A 13,223-nucleotide genomic window follows, 5' to 3' on the forward strand; every position below is an offset into this window, starting at 1 on the left:
AGCCACGAGTTACACACACACAGAGCAATTACCACTTCAACTACCGCTTTTTGACAGTCACAGGTTTGGGGTCAGCCTAGTAGAAAGTGTGCGTGTGTGTGTTGAAAGGCACGTGAAGACCACGCCCGAGGCCCGAGGCTGCGGACTCGGGGCGCCCAGGTGAGCGCGGCGCGGACGCGGGCGGGGCGGGGCGGGGCGGCCGCGCAGGTGGAAGGGCGCAGGGGGCGGGGGGGGGGGGCAGTTAGAGACGCCAGCCTGCACGCGGGTGACCCAGGAGGCCGGTTCCGGGGGGAAAGGGGGTGTGGATGGGGGGAGGGGAGGGGAGGGCGGGGGGAGGCGGGCACGCGCGGGGAGCCGCGGGGAGGCGCGGGGAGCCGCGGGCAGCCGCGGGCGCGGGGAGGAAGCGGAGGAAGAAAGGAGGTGGGAATGAATGAGCGCCGGCGGGCCGGGCCGGCGGAGGGGCAGGGGGGAGGGGGCGGGGGCGGGCCCGGGGCTCGGGGGCTCCGGGGCCCCCGCCGCGCCCGCCTCTCCGCCCCGCGGGCCCGGGAAGGGGGGCGGGGGGCGCGGGGCGCGGGGCGCGAGGGACCCGGGAGACGGTGAAGATCAGCCACTCACCGTCCGCGCGAGCCTCCGGGCTGTCTCAGCCCCGCTCCTCCGCCCTCCTCGAGCCGCGGCGGCGGCGGCTCCTCAGCGGCGCTAGAGGGAGCCCCGGGCCCGGAGCGGGGCGGCGGCGGCGGCCGGACCGGGAGCCCCTCCGCACCTGCCCCTGTGGCGGCGCCGCGACGAGCCGGGCAGCGGCGGCGGCGGCGGCGGCGGCGGCGGCTCCGAGCGGGGAGGGCAAGTGACCCGGATGTACAGGGTAACGGCGAGGAGGGGGAGGGGGCAATGCCAGGAAGTGAGGGCGCCGCGGACCTGTCCGGCCGTGCGCATGCGCCGCGCGCGCGCCCCGCAAGGTAAATCCTCGGCCTTCCTGCCCCGCCCCCCGCCCCTCTCCCGGAGGGGGCGGGGCGAGGCCGGAGACAGGTGGTCCGACGCGCGCCGGAGGGGAGGGAGGGGGCGCGGCCGCCGCCTCCGCGCCCCACCCCCCGCCCGCCCTCCTTAAAGGGGCCGCACCCCCGCGCGGAGGCGGCCCCGGGCGGGCGCGAGTCTTGCAGGCTCCTGGTTCTACAGGAGGGAAAGCGAGGCTCCGAGGTGAGGGGTGAGCCGCCTCAGGTCAGCGCGCTCGGATGTGGCAGCCGCTGGCGGCGCCCGACTCTGTGCTGCACTGGGCGAAGCTGGCGCTTGCCACCGCTTCCCGAGCAAGCCTGCAAGGGCCGGGGGGCCTGGGGGGGCCGGGGGGCCGGGGGGGGGGCAGCCCTTCGCCGCCCGCCAGGTGCGGAGCCCCAGCCGCGCTCGCCCCGCGGGCAGGAGCGCTGGCAGGCTCCCCGGGGCCCCGAGCTGCACCGCGACGGCCTCCGATGGCATCGTGGAGGCGCCCTGGGGAGGTGCTAAATGCTCAGCCTCAGGGCAGAAATTAGGCGCCACCTGAGACTTGCACCTTGCCACGCATGGCAATTTGGGATAAATGAGATTTTGCTCTAGGGTTCCGCTCTGGGCAAAAATGCTTGGGGGTGGGGTTGGGGGTGGGGTGGGGTGCGGAGAATTTGGATGTGGCCCAAGGCACACAGCATCTTCCTCCTCTAATCTTACCCTTCACCCTGGAACATGAATGAATGCTCCCTCTTTACATAAAAAACCGGGACATCCCATCTACCTGGTATACATCCTAATCCTGCTACGAACCTCTGAGATTTTTTTTTTTTCATTAACCCGAAATAGAAATGATTACGGATGTAATCACCCCCCCCTCCCCCACCCTGGAATATTTTCAGTTTGAACAGATCATCACCACGGAGGTAAATGGTTCTGAATATTCTGGGGTCAAGGCCTCTACTGAAAATCCCACAAAAGCATGGGGCTTTTTCTTCCACAGAAAAATGAGCACAAATTTGCATACAATTTCAGGCGATTTATCGACCCTGAGCGCTTACCTATGAAACCCTGGTTACGAGCTGTGGTTTTGGTCAAACAGGTAAAATCCCAGAAACTGTCCAGGCCAAATGTGGCCAAGAAATCACTCTTTGCCCCAAATACACAAGGGCAACCTTTAGCCTTTTGTCTTCCTCCTGAGTTACTTGGAGACTACATGGCATGAGCCATACTATTATAATAGAAATGTGTTAGAAGAGTCACAGAAAGGGACACCTGTGTGGCTCTGTGGTTGAGCATCTGCCTTTGGCTCAGGGCATAATCCCGAAGTCCTGGGATAGAGTCCCACATTGGGCTCCCTGCATGGAGCCTGCTTCTCCCTCTCACTTTGTCTCTGCTTCTCTCTCTCTCTGTCTCTCATGAATAAATAAATAAATTCTCTAAAAGAGTCACAGAGAGATTAGATGGCTTTTTCAAGGCACACACTACAGCCAAGAGTCCTAGGCCTCAGTCATTTACCCTAATTATCACGCTTTAGGATGATTAAGGGGTTCTATACTGTATCTATTATAATCTTTCATCAATTTCAATTAAACTGAGGGAGCCAAATTTTTGCAAACATTGTTGCTGGCAGAACAGTCTTCATAATCCAAGAACTTTGGTCCGTGTTTCTGACACATTGAGACCCATTCTTAAATAACCCTGGTCCACAGAAACCCACTATCCTCAATTTGTACCAGAGGCGGAGAGTTCATACACCTCCCCCATCCCTTAAATATGAGCTCTGAGTAACCACACACCTCTACCTCAATATCCTAATAATAGCAGAAATATATCTTCTATATATCCTCAACCCCATTCAGTTTAGCTCAAATATATCCCATTATGCGGAACTCATTACTGCACTGGTTGGCCTCTTCTCATTGTGAGGAACCTCTTCTCTTACAATGAGCAGAAATCTGATACCCAACAATTTTCATCCATTTGTCCTAATTTTATCTCTGGAGAGCAACACCAACATGATGCCAGCCTGAGGGAGCTTACAGTCCAGCCAGGAAAAGTCCGCTGATGAATGATAACCGTAAAATAGGATGAGCTCCGTGAGGAAGGTGGAATAGCATTTTTTGGAGACACCTTTCTCCTTGTCAGCCTAGACCCACTCCTGGCCTGTGTCACAACTCACAAGTAAGCTCTACCACTACCCCACGTGGGAGATCCTGAAAGTGGGAAAAGAAAACAAGACCTTAAGAGAAGTGCTGAATTTATGCTTCCCCAATGCTTTCTTCGTCATCCTGCATGAATGTAATCCCATTTCAGCTGAGGTCAAAGTTTTATGTTGAAAAAACAAGCAGAACGATGCAAAAAAAGAGGTTTACATAAGAGCACTAGGCTCTAGATGATGATTTAATCACTGCGGCTTGTTAGCATTTTTTTTTTTTTTTAGTCCTTCCTGTGTGCCAGGCACTGTACTAAGCACTTTACTTGCATTTCCTCTGTTGCTTTTTACAGCCACCCTCTATGGTACTGCTATGATGTCCATCTTACAAATGAGGCCATCAAGGCTTCAATATGAGATCCAGGATTCAAACCCAATCTGTCAACTCCACAGTTTGTCCATTTACATGACTTGACTGTGGTTTTGTAAATTTCAGAAGTTCCTGATCTCTTCTTTAGATTCTGTTTCCTCTGAAAATTGTATTACTAAATCAACTTTAAAACATTATGAAGAATAAATTGTTTCACTTAGTCATTCATTCATTCAATCAACACACAATTTTGTGCCTCTACTAGTTCATAGGCACCATGCTGAGGTCTGGAGTGGAGGTCAGTAGACAGACTGTGCCTGCCCTGGAGGGCCTCAGAATTCAGTGACCCAACCATAACAACACAGCACACAAGTCCTGGTAATCCAGGAGAGCGAAGAACCAACCATGCCGGAGACAGCCGTGGAAGCTTCTGGGACAATGGGCTTGGTCTTGGGATCCGGGAAGGAATGAAAACAGAAGGCACATGGGCACAGAAAGGGGAGTTTATGACATGCTGGAGGGAAGACTGGGTGAGACGGGGAAGATCACCTCAACCACCATCCTGTGGAGTTTGAACTTGCCCTCCTGAAAGCAGTAACAAGTAAACAGAAGCTTCTCAGCAAGGGAGAGATATAATCAGATGTGTTTTATATCAAGATCACTCTGATGACAGTGTCCAATACGGACTACAGTGGGAATGAGGATGGGGGCCCGAGGACTACTAAAGCTGCTGCTCAGTCCAGGCGAGAGATAATGAGAGGCTGCTTTCGGAAGCTGGCAGTGGAGAGCAAGAATGGGCACCAGAGGGGTGCCTGGGTGGCTCAGTTGGTTAAGCATCTGTCTTTGGCTCAGGTCATGATCCCAGGATTCTGGAATTGAGCCCCACGTCAGGCTCCCTGCTCAGTGAGAAGCCTGCCTTTCCCTCTCGCTTAGCCTACCCCTCTCCCTGCTTGTACTCAATCTGTCAAATAAATAAATAAAATCTTTTAAAAAAATGAGCATCAGAATTAAGATACTGATGTCAAACCTATAGGAATTCATGACTAGTTGAATCTGGGGAAAGCAGCCGCAGGAGCTGTGGGACATGGCCCTGACATTTCTAGCTTGGCAGACCAACCAGAAGGTGATAGCACTCAATCCCAATACCTGCACACAGTATTCTTTTTTCTTTTTTTTTTTTTTTAAGATTTTATTTATTTATTTATGAGAGATAGAGAGAGGCAGAGACACAGGCAGAGAGAAAGAAGCAAGCTCCATGCAGGGAGCCCGACGTGGGACTGGATCCGGGGTCTCCAGGATCACACCCTGGGCCAAAGGCAGGCGCCAAACCACTGAGCCACCCAGGTGTCCTGCACAGTTTTCAATCCTGTCCTCTTCCCTCCTTTAATCATGCGAATGCACGTTGCTTTAACTGCTATCTTCAGATCCGTGCAACAATTTCCCAATACCGTTTCATATTTCTACAGTCACATTTATCATTTTAATGGCTGCAGAATATTGCATCATGTTGAAATAGCTCCATTTCCTTCAGTTGCTAAAGGTTCACACCCTGTGTGCCTGGTTTACCCTCGACTCATTTGGTTCTGAGTATTTTGCAAGGGATGAGTTGAGCGAGGGAAGAGAGCCTTTAGGTGAAGGGTGTTGGAAAAATGTGGCCCCAAGGGCCAGCGAAGCTCCAGCTCTGGTGGGAAAAGACCCAGCAAATGCAGAGCTGTGGGAAAGAACACCTCAGCCTCACATTTACTCACTCATCCAGCAATGCATTCTCATGAAGCAGAGGACAATACGGCAGAGCAGAAACCATGTCAAAACTCTGGATTCAGCCTAGCTAGGGTCTGAGTCCTGTTCTACAACTTACACAAGTTACTCAACCTCTCAGAGCCTTTTTCCCCACAAGTACCCGGGTAAAGATTGACCCAGATAAAATTTACAAACACCTCGGACAGAACTAAGCATGCATTAAATTCAATAATGATTTTCGGGCTTGGCCCCTTCCCTACCCTTTCTTGAACTCTCATTATTTTCTTGGGAGTTTCTGAGCAAACCCACTAGGCAACAATGCACGTACTAGAGATCAGAGACCAAATCTGCCAGAGTGAGCCAGCATCACTCACATGACCTCTCTAACCTTTCATTTCCCATCTGGGAAACCGGCCTAAGAACCTTGTTCACAGGAATGTTGCAAAGGTCTCATAAGTACTTTATAGGAAAACATGTTCAAAGCCCCAAAGCACAATGCCATTAATGACTGTTACTGCCGTTATAGACATTGCTGTATTCTTGGTTTCTCTCGATTTTATATATATATATATATATATATATATATATATATAGCACATGCATTATATTTACACATATATTATACTTACATATATATATAATAATTTTATATATATATAAAATCTCCACATATCTTTCTTGGACCGAAGTTTCTGGGTTAGAGGATCTGAACATTGTTATGTTTCTTGATTTGTATTGCTCTGATTGCTCCTAGAGAGGACTCTGGATGGTGCTGCCATAGTTAACTCAAAATCATTGTCTAAGTCCTCAACCTAACTTTCAGGGTCTTCTATCAACCACTTCCCTCCTCCTGTTGGTGGAAGTACTGAACACCAAATCCTTGAGGAGGAGGCACCCTCCCAAACATTTCCAGGAGGCACCCTCCCAAACATTTCCAGGATGGCCAGTGGTTCAAAGACTAAGGACTAAGACTCCAGTGTCCTGCCTTACACCCGAGCATCCAATAGGAAAATTTCACAAATCCAGAAGGAGAAAGGGGAAGAAGGCCAGAGCATCTCCAGGGCAGAAATCAAGGCCTATCAGGCACAAAAGACGGCATCAGAGCTACCCAAAAGCTACAAAGTACAAAGCCAACATCTCAACCCTTAATACCTTCCAGTTATCTAGCAAAACATTAACCGATCTCTCAGGAGTTACAAAGTTATCCTTAGGGCCATATTTCTCCTGAGTTACAAGGCTGTCTGTGAGCCTCCATCATATTTTCCAAATGTAACATTTCTCCCACTGTAGGCAGTTCCAAACAACCACTTTTGCCAGCCCTCTGGGTGACCTGCAGGAAGGTGGCAGGCTCTCACAGCTGGTCCTTCCCTGTGCCTCCAATATGCCTTCCAGCCTCTTCAAGTGGCTGTTTCTGGGCCTTCAGGTTCATGGGTCACCTCCTCAAAGTGGTCCTCCCCATCCCTCTCCTCTCTCCTGTCAGTCCTAGATTACTGGCTTTTTTGCCTTCATGGTACTTATTACAACCTGTAAATATTTTTATTTTTTAGCTTAAAAAAAAAATTTTTTTTTAAGATTTTATTTGAGAGAGAGAGCAAGCACAAGCAGGAAGGAAGGGCGGAGGGAGAGGGAGAAGCAGGCTCCCCACTGAGTAGGGAGCCCAATGGGGGGGCTCCATCCCAGGATCCTGGAATCATGACCTGAGCCAAACGAAGGCAGATATTTAACCAACTGAGCCACCTGGGCACCCCAAAAGAATGTTTTTTAAAAGCCTGCTACAGAAACACCAGCTCTGTGAAGGCAGAGGCCAGAGCTATCTTGCCTATTCCAACACCTGCCCACCCAGCTCCTAGGAGACCCTCAATAAAGTATAGGGAATGACTGGGTAAAAAAGGAAGGTTCCCAGCCCCCCAATACCTCCCGTTCACCCTAACTATATGAATAACACATGTTGACTGCAGAAAAAATTGGAAAACACAGATGAGCAAAAGGAAGAAAATATAAACACATGATCCAACCTCCCACCATGTGGATACCCTTCCAAATGCTTTTTCTATATCTATATAAAGATAATGCATATATTTTTATAAAAATGGTTCATATCCTAAACTAATCTGCTGTGTTTCATATGATTCATGGTATATCTTAATCACCTTTCCTTAATAAAGATACATCAGCTGCCCTCTTATTAAAGGCTCTATACTACTCAGCCCATGTCGCTGTACCATAAAGTATTTAACACATCTCCTAGTGTTAAGCTAAAGGGGAGGATTCTTCAATGTCAATAAAGGTAAAATGTTTTAATACAGCACTTCCCTCTTGACAAGCTTCCCATTTTTTTCTTCTGTGTTTGTATTGCTTTAGAGCTTGTATTTCTACAGAACCGTACTCCCCACCGCCCATTCACCACCTGGAGTTATTAGAGTCCCCATCGACTGCAGAAGCAAAATTGTTTGCAGCCGGAAAAGCTGACGTATGATGAAGCCAGGATGATCCCTGAGAGTTCAGTTAGAGAATCTGCGGCTGATACGGGGGACAGAAATAAAGAGTATATTTTCTTGCCAAGATTTTAATGTAAAAAGAGGAAGAGGCTTTCTGCAAGCCTTGGCTTCTCCTCCCAAGCCCTGCCCTGAGGCAGGTTTTTCCCTAGAGGGACAAGCTGGTTCACAGGCCTTAGGGATGTCCTAAGCAGTTTGCAGCCTGAAAACCACTGCCCCATTTGGAGACAGAGAGCTGGCTGCAGAAAAACCCAAAGAGGGCAGGCAGGCTCAGGAGACACCACCCTTTCCCACAAGCAGCTCTTTCAGCCCGTGGTGTGGTTCAGGAGCCACTTGGCATTTTCAGCTCTGACAGTCACTCCCCTCCAGGAGCAAAGGCCGGGTGGTAAAGCAGACCAGAGGAGCAGACCCCACTCCAGCAAGACTGCTCAGGGCTCAAGGGCACTCACTGCCTTGCCCACCACCGGTCCACCCCCACTGTGTCTGGGCCACCTTATCAAGATGCACACATTGCACACACGCAGGAGGGGGGTCACCTGAAGAAGGGGGCAAGATGTCATCGAATCTGAAATGGCACTGGACAATGGGAGGGAGAAGAACAGCTGGGTGGGCCATCTGTTCCCGGACCTCACCCCACCATGACCTAGAAACCCAAACAGAGGTTCATCTCTGTGGCTCTACTCATCGTATAGGGCACCCCATCCCAGTTAGAGGACAACTTTATCTATAAAGAAAAAGAATCCCCAATTGTGTCAAGGGTCATTAAGTTACCCAGGCCCTTCTAAAAAGCTTCTTTGTGTGTTTTACAGAAACACCATGGTTGGGGAAAAGAGATGGGCTTGTTTTCAAATATAATGGCAGAAGCAACCACCACCACCACCACCTCGGATCGATCGCTTCGTTTCTGCCAGTTTTGAACAAAATGATTTCCATCTGTGTTATAATTCAATCTTTATAATGACAGTTCTCAGATGAGAAATGAGGTACAAGGAATTTAAAGTGTTTTGCTGGAGGTCATAAAGCCAGTAAGACACGGAACCAGGATTTGAGCCAGGTAATAGCAGCTGGTCACTTGGCCTCGGTCACGCTGCTTTCCTTGCCTCCCGTCCCCCCTTCCTCCTATCTCTCCACAAACATTCATTAAATCACTCAGTGTCCAAGCTCCATCTAAAATACTAGGCCACTCACTTATAAGACAGGCACAATACCACCTAATTCACTGTTATTGTGAGGATTAAACGAAATAATGGATGGAACATAAACTGCCAACGGTCAATCACGTTTTACTCTATTAAAAACAGCAATTACATACAGTTAAACCCAATATGTCAACATTCTTGGAAAACTCCTAAATGTTTAAATAGATGTGCATTAGTGATTATCTTGCTTTTTGAAATTGGCAGCTTTTGTATCCGAACATGGAAGGCTGTACATCATAGTGACTAAGTACTCAGCCCTGAATCTGAATCCCTTCATTTTCCTCATCTGTAAAAAACAGGAAAGTAATGGTACTCGCTGTCAGATTTAAGTTATTTCCTGTAAAGCACTTTGCACAGTGCCTGGCAAATGTAAGTGCTCAATAACTATTAGCCTTTTCTATTATTTATTATTATTACTGTTATTATTAACTTGCTTTCATTAAGATGGTATTGGTATAAAGCTGCCTATCGTAGCATTATTTATAATAAAAACCAGAAACAAATTCAATTTCCCACAGCAGGGAAACAGCATAGCAGGGTTCTGAAAGAACTGTCTTTAGAATTAACGAAAATCAATTTAATTAAAATGTAAAAGCCCCTGCTCTGCCACTTAGGGGTTGTATAATTCTGAGCAAGTCATTTCTTTTCTCTGGACCTGTTTTCCTCACCTCAAAACCGAAGGATTTGCTTGCAATGATTCATAAGTCCTCTCCAAATTTAAAGTTTATAGTCCTAAGGCTCTAAATGCTCTAAATAAAATATAATCCATCAACATCAAGGATAATATACAACCCCTAAGTACACAGGAAGATGGTAGTAACATGGGAAAATATTTTATAAATACTCCTGATCTTCTTTAACCCTCCTGTTTCTTTCTGTAACAGTGGTCACCTCTTAAAAGAATTTATATTATGTGTGTTGTCTCTCTTCCATGAACCAGGTGGAAGCTTCCATGAGAGCAGGATTTTATGTCTGGTTTGTTCACTGATCTATCTACTTCAGCCACTAGAACGATGTCCAGCACATAGTAGGAGCTCAATTAACATTTGCTGGTCGAAAATTTCTGACTATTCTAGAAAAGCAAATTACAAAACTGTATCTATAATAGAATGCCACTAATAGACAATATGTATCCCCGTGGGGAAATGGCAGAGAGACTCACAGAGGTTAAAAGAAGAGATACAATATTTCTTTAAATTTTCCTTCAATGTTTTGAGCCATTTTGTTTAAAAAGCTGGCCTTCAAAAGGGGAAGCATGTAGCCAGAAGAAAGATAAAAGAGAAACAGAAGTGACCATGGGGGCAGGGAGTGATTCTGAAGGAGAGCACAAGAAAGGGCAGGAGGTGCAGAAGCAAATAGAAGGCTCTCTTAATGGAAACAGAATCACAGGGGCAGAAAGAAAACTAGGTAATTAGATGCAGGGAAGAAAAGCCGATTTATCTTGGACTTTTAATTACAAGCTAGTATCTCTTAAACTATTCCCAAGTTAATAGGCTTCCCCCATTCATTGCCTTAATCGATGGAAGCTTTGGTGAATTTAAGCACAAAGGGCACATGGGGCTGTTAGCTGTTACTGTTCCCACAGGTCCTGAGCCTTCTTTTCATCTGCTGCTGTGGATGCAAGAAGGACGAGTTTCACATACTAAGGTTAACCGGTGAGCTATAGGCCTTTTTATTAGCCACCTGATTGACGATTCCATCCACACTGGGAAGGAGACACACCAAGTATAGGGAACAGCCTTCCCTTTGGGGGACAGGTAAAAGACACACTGCCTTATTACCATACAAATCAACACACAACTGCCAAAGAAATGATACAGACATATGGCCTGGAGATTTTAAGGGAAAGAATAATTCCTTTGGCTTTGGGGAATTACAGGGGAAGGGGCAAGAATTTGCCAAGGAAGGCCTGGTGCCCTGAACTTTATCAACTCACAGGGACCCTAACCCTGTTCGCAGGCTTAATCTTGAACTCTTCACCTGTTCCCATCTTGCATTTGATCATACAGGGCTCTTAATGCCTCCAGCTTCCCCAACCGCTTTCCTGGGCTCTTCATCATGTCCATGCATTTGAACTCTGAGTGAACTAGGTTGGATGCCCTGCTGTGAGAGTGCTCAGGACCCTGTGCTTCTTGTTTATAGCACATACATAATTGTAATTGCACAGTGATTTGTGTACTTCCTTAAACATCAGCAGCCCCACAGGGGCAGAGCCCATGCTGTTTTGTCACCACTATACCCCCAGTGCTAGCACGAGTTGGGCATAGTGCCTGGCACAAGGTAATGCACTCAAACAGGTGCAGCTGGTCAAAGAGATGGCATTGGTCCAGCCTGAGTTAACCCAGTCCTAGGGCCATAACCCTACTTCAAACTCCCAACATGGACACTGCCCTAAAACCAAGGAATGAGATGAGCTATGTGAGGAGGCGAGACATAAACCCACCTCACCAAAGTAGCCAAAATGATTAATTGTGTAACCAACTATCTGAAATACAGGCCTTTAGACAGAACGATGTGGATGTCAAACACGAGCTTACAGTGTGAAAAAGTTTTGAGTTTTGAGGCTGCAGAAGAAAAAACATTGCATAAGATTTAAAAAACCAAAAAGCAAACAAAAAAACACCACCACTTTTCTGAGAAAGAATCAATATGGTTCAAGTTAAGAAGCACCTTAGCTGGTTTAGCAGCTAACTCTGAAATTCTGGTGCCAATTTCATGTTAGAACAAAAGTTTTTGGTTTTTTAAAAATATTTTATTTATTTATTCATGAGAGACACATAGTGAAAGTCAGAGACCTAGGCAGAGGGAGAAGCAGGCTCCCCGCAGGGAGCCCGATGCAGAACTTGATCCCTGGACCCCAGGATCACGCCCTGAGCGCAAGGCAGATGCTCAACTGCTGAGCCACCCAGGCATCTCAGAACATAGGTTTTTTTTTTTTTTTTTTTTTTTTAAGATTTTTAAAAAATTTATTCATGAGACACACACACACACAGACACAGACACAGAGGGAGAAGTAGGTTCCACGCAGGGAGCCTGACATGGGACTCGATCCTGGGTCTCCAGGATCAGGCCCTGGGCTGAAGGTGGCACTAAACTGCTGAGCCACCCAGGCTGCCCAGAACACAGATTTAATGAGAAAGCATCCTTCATTCTATTTTAATGTACAGACCAAGGTGGAGGGGAGAATGCTACCTTGCTCTGGTCTATCTAAACCCACAGCCTTAGAGAAAATGTCTACACTATCCATTATAGTATTTACTTAGCATTTTTATTTAATGGGACACGTGCATTAACGGGTACCTGATGAATCACCTAATTTTAGGCATGGCAGGGACCTTGGAATTCACCTTCAATCCAACATTTTACACTGAAGAGAAAAAGGCCTAAGAGGGGCTTAAAAAAAGAAGGGTCTCCCAGGAACACAATCCCCAAGGCCTGGACACTGAGTGAGACTCAGATAACTCTTGAGTTCATTTGCAACAGTTGGATCCAAAGGTTGAGGCATCAACAGAGTCCTATAAAAAAAAAAAAAAATCTCTACTATTAAGCAGTATACAACATCGAGTGCTGTATCTGGTGTGATCTTTCAGGTTAAATCAAGTCAATTAAAGCATTATGCTTATTTGGCCCTTCTTTACACACAAATTTCTTCCAAAGTGGGGGGAAAATGTTAGATGTGTACCAAATGATTAAAAAAAAAAAAACAAGTTTTATGGGACTTTTCAATCACCCATAAAAGTGGGTTTGATGTCTTTCTTGGTACTAATACTAAACTGATTATAGAGTTCCTATAAATACCACTTCCTGCTGTTGTGCCTTTGCCTGTGCTATGAACACCCTTCCCAGCACTATCATACCTCCTGGCCAAACTCATACCTACCCACCAAGACTTTAGCCAAATGTCCCTTTGGATGCTGGGTAAGCATTTCACTACCACTTAGTTTCTGTTATTACCTATACCAACACATGGCCTTGCTGATGCCCAACAGTCTTTCTAGGATGTCAAGAAGACTAGCAACGATATGACATTTGTATAGCACCACGTATCCCATTGAGAAAAGCACTACAAAAACACAAGGTAATGTTTTATTAATTTATTTAATTTTTATTTAACCTGATTCCTTGAAACACTGAGTGATTTTGATGGATGAATCAACCAACCCAAGATAAACAGCTTGGTTTACTACACTCATTTCTCTTTCCAAGCCACAAGCCAAAATAAACTCTCTCTCAATTTATAACTTTGCAAAATGTGCTTTTGCATATCGATTCCTGAATCCACTGTGGTTATTAAA

At 47.1% G+C, this 13,223-nt stretch overlaps 1 protein-coding gene across 11 annotated transcripts in view; it reads right to left on the reverse strand.

The window, feature by feature from the left end:
* The window catches only part of CYRIB (CYFIP related Rac1 interactor B), a 147,392-nt gene that overhangs the window by 78,310 nt on the left and 55,859 nt on the right, over positions 1-13,223 (reverse strand). Inside the window, exon 1 of one of the 11 annotated variants that reach the window (XM_072774508.1) lies at positions 616-789. The exons of 7 other annotated variants lie outside the window; for them this stretch is intronic. The gene's annotated coding sequence lies outside the window, so the exon portion shown is untranslated. Of the gene's footprint in view, positions 1-615; positions 790-13,223 lie in introns of those variants that run through there. 3 more of the 11 variants (XM_072774504.1, XM_072774502.1, XM_072774509.1) reach the window with 3 other exon arrangements.

The sequence above is a fragment of the Canis lupus genome, chromosome 14 (assembly GCF_048164855.1).
Source record: "Canis lupus baileyi chromosome 14, mCanLup2.hap1, whole genome shotgun sequence".
Lineage (NCBI taxonomy): Eukaryota > Metazoa > Chordata > Mammalia > Carnivora > Canidae > Canis > Canis lupus.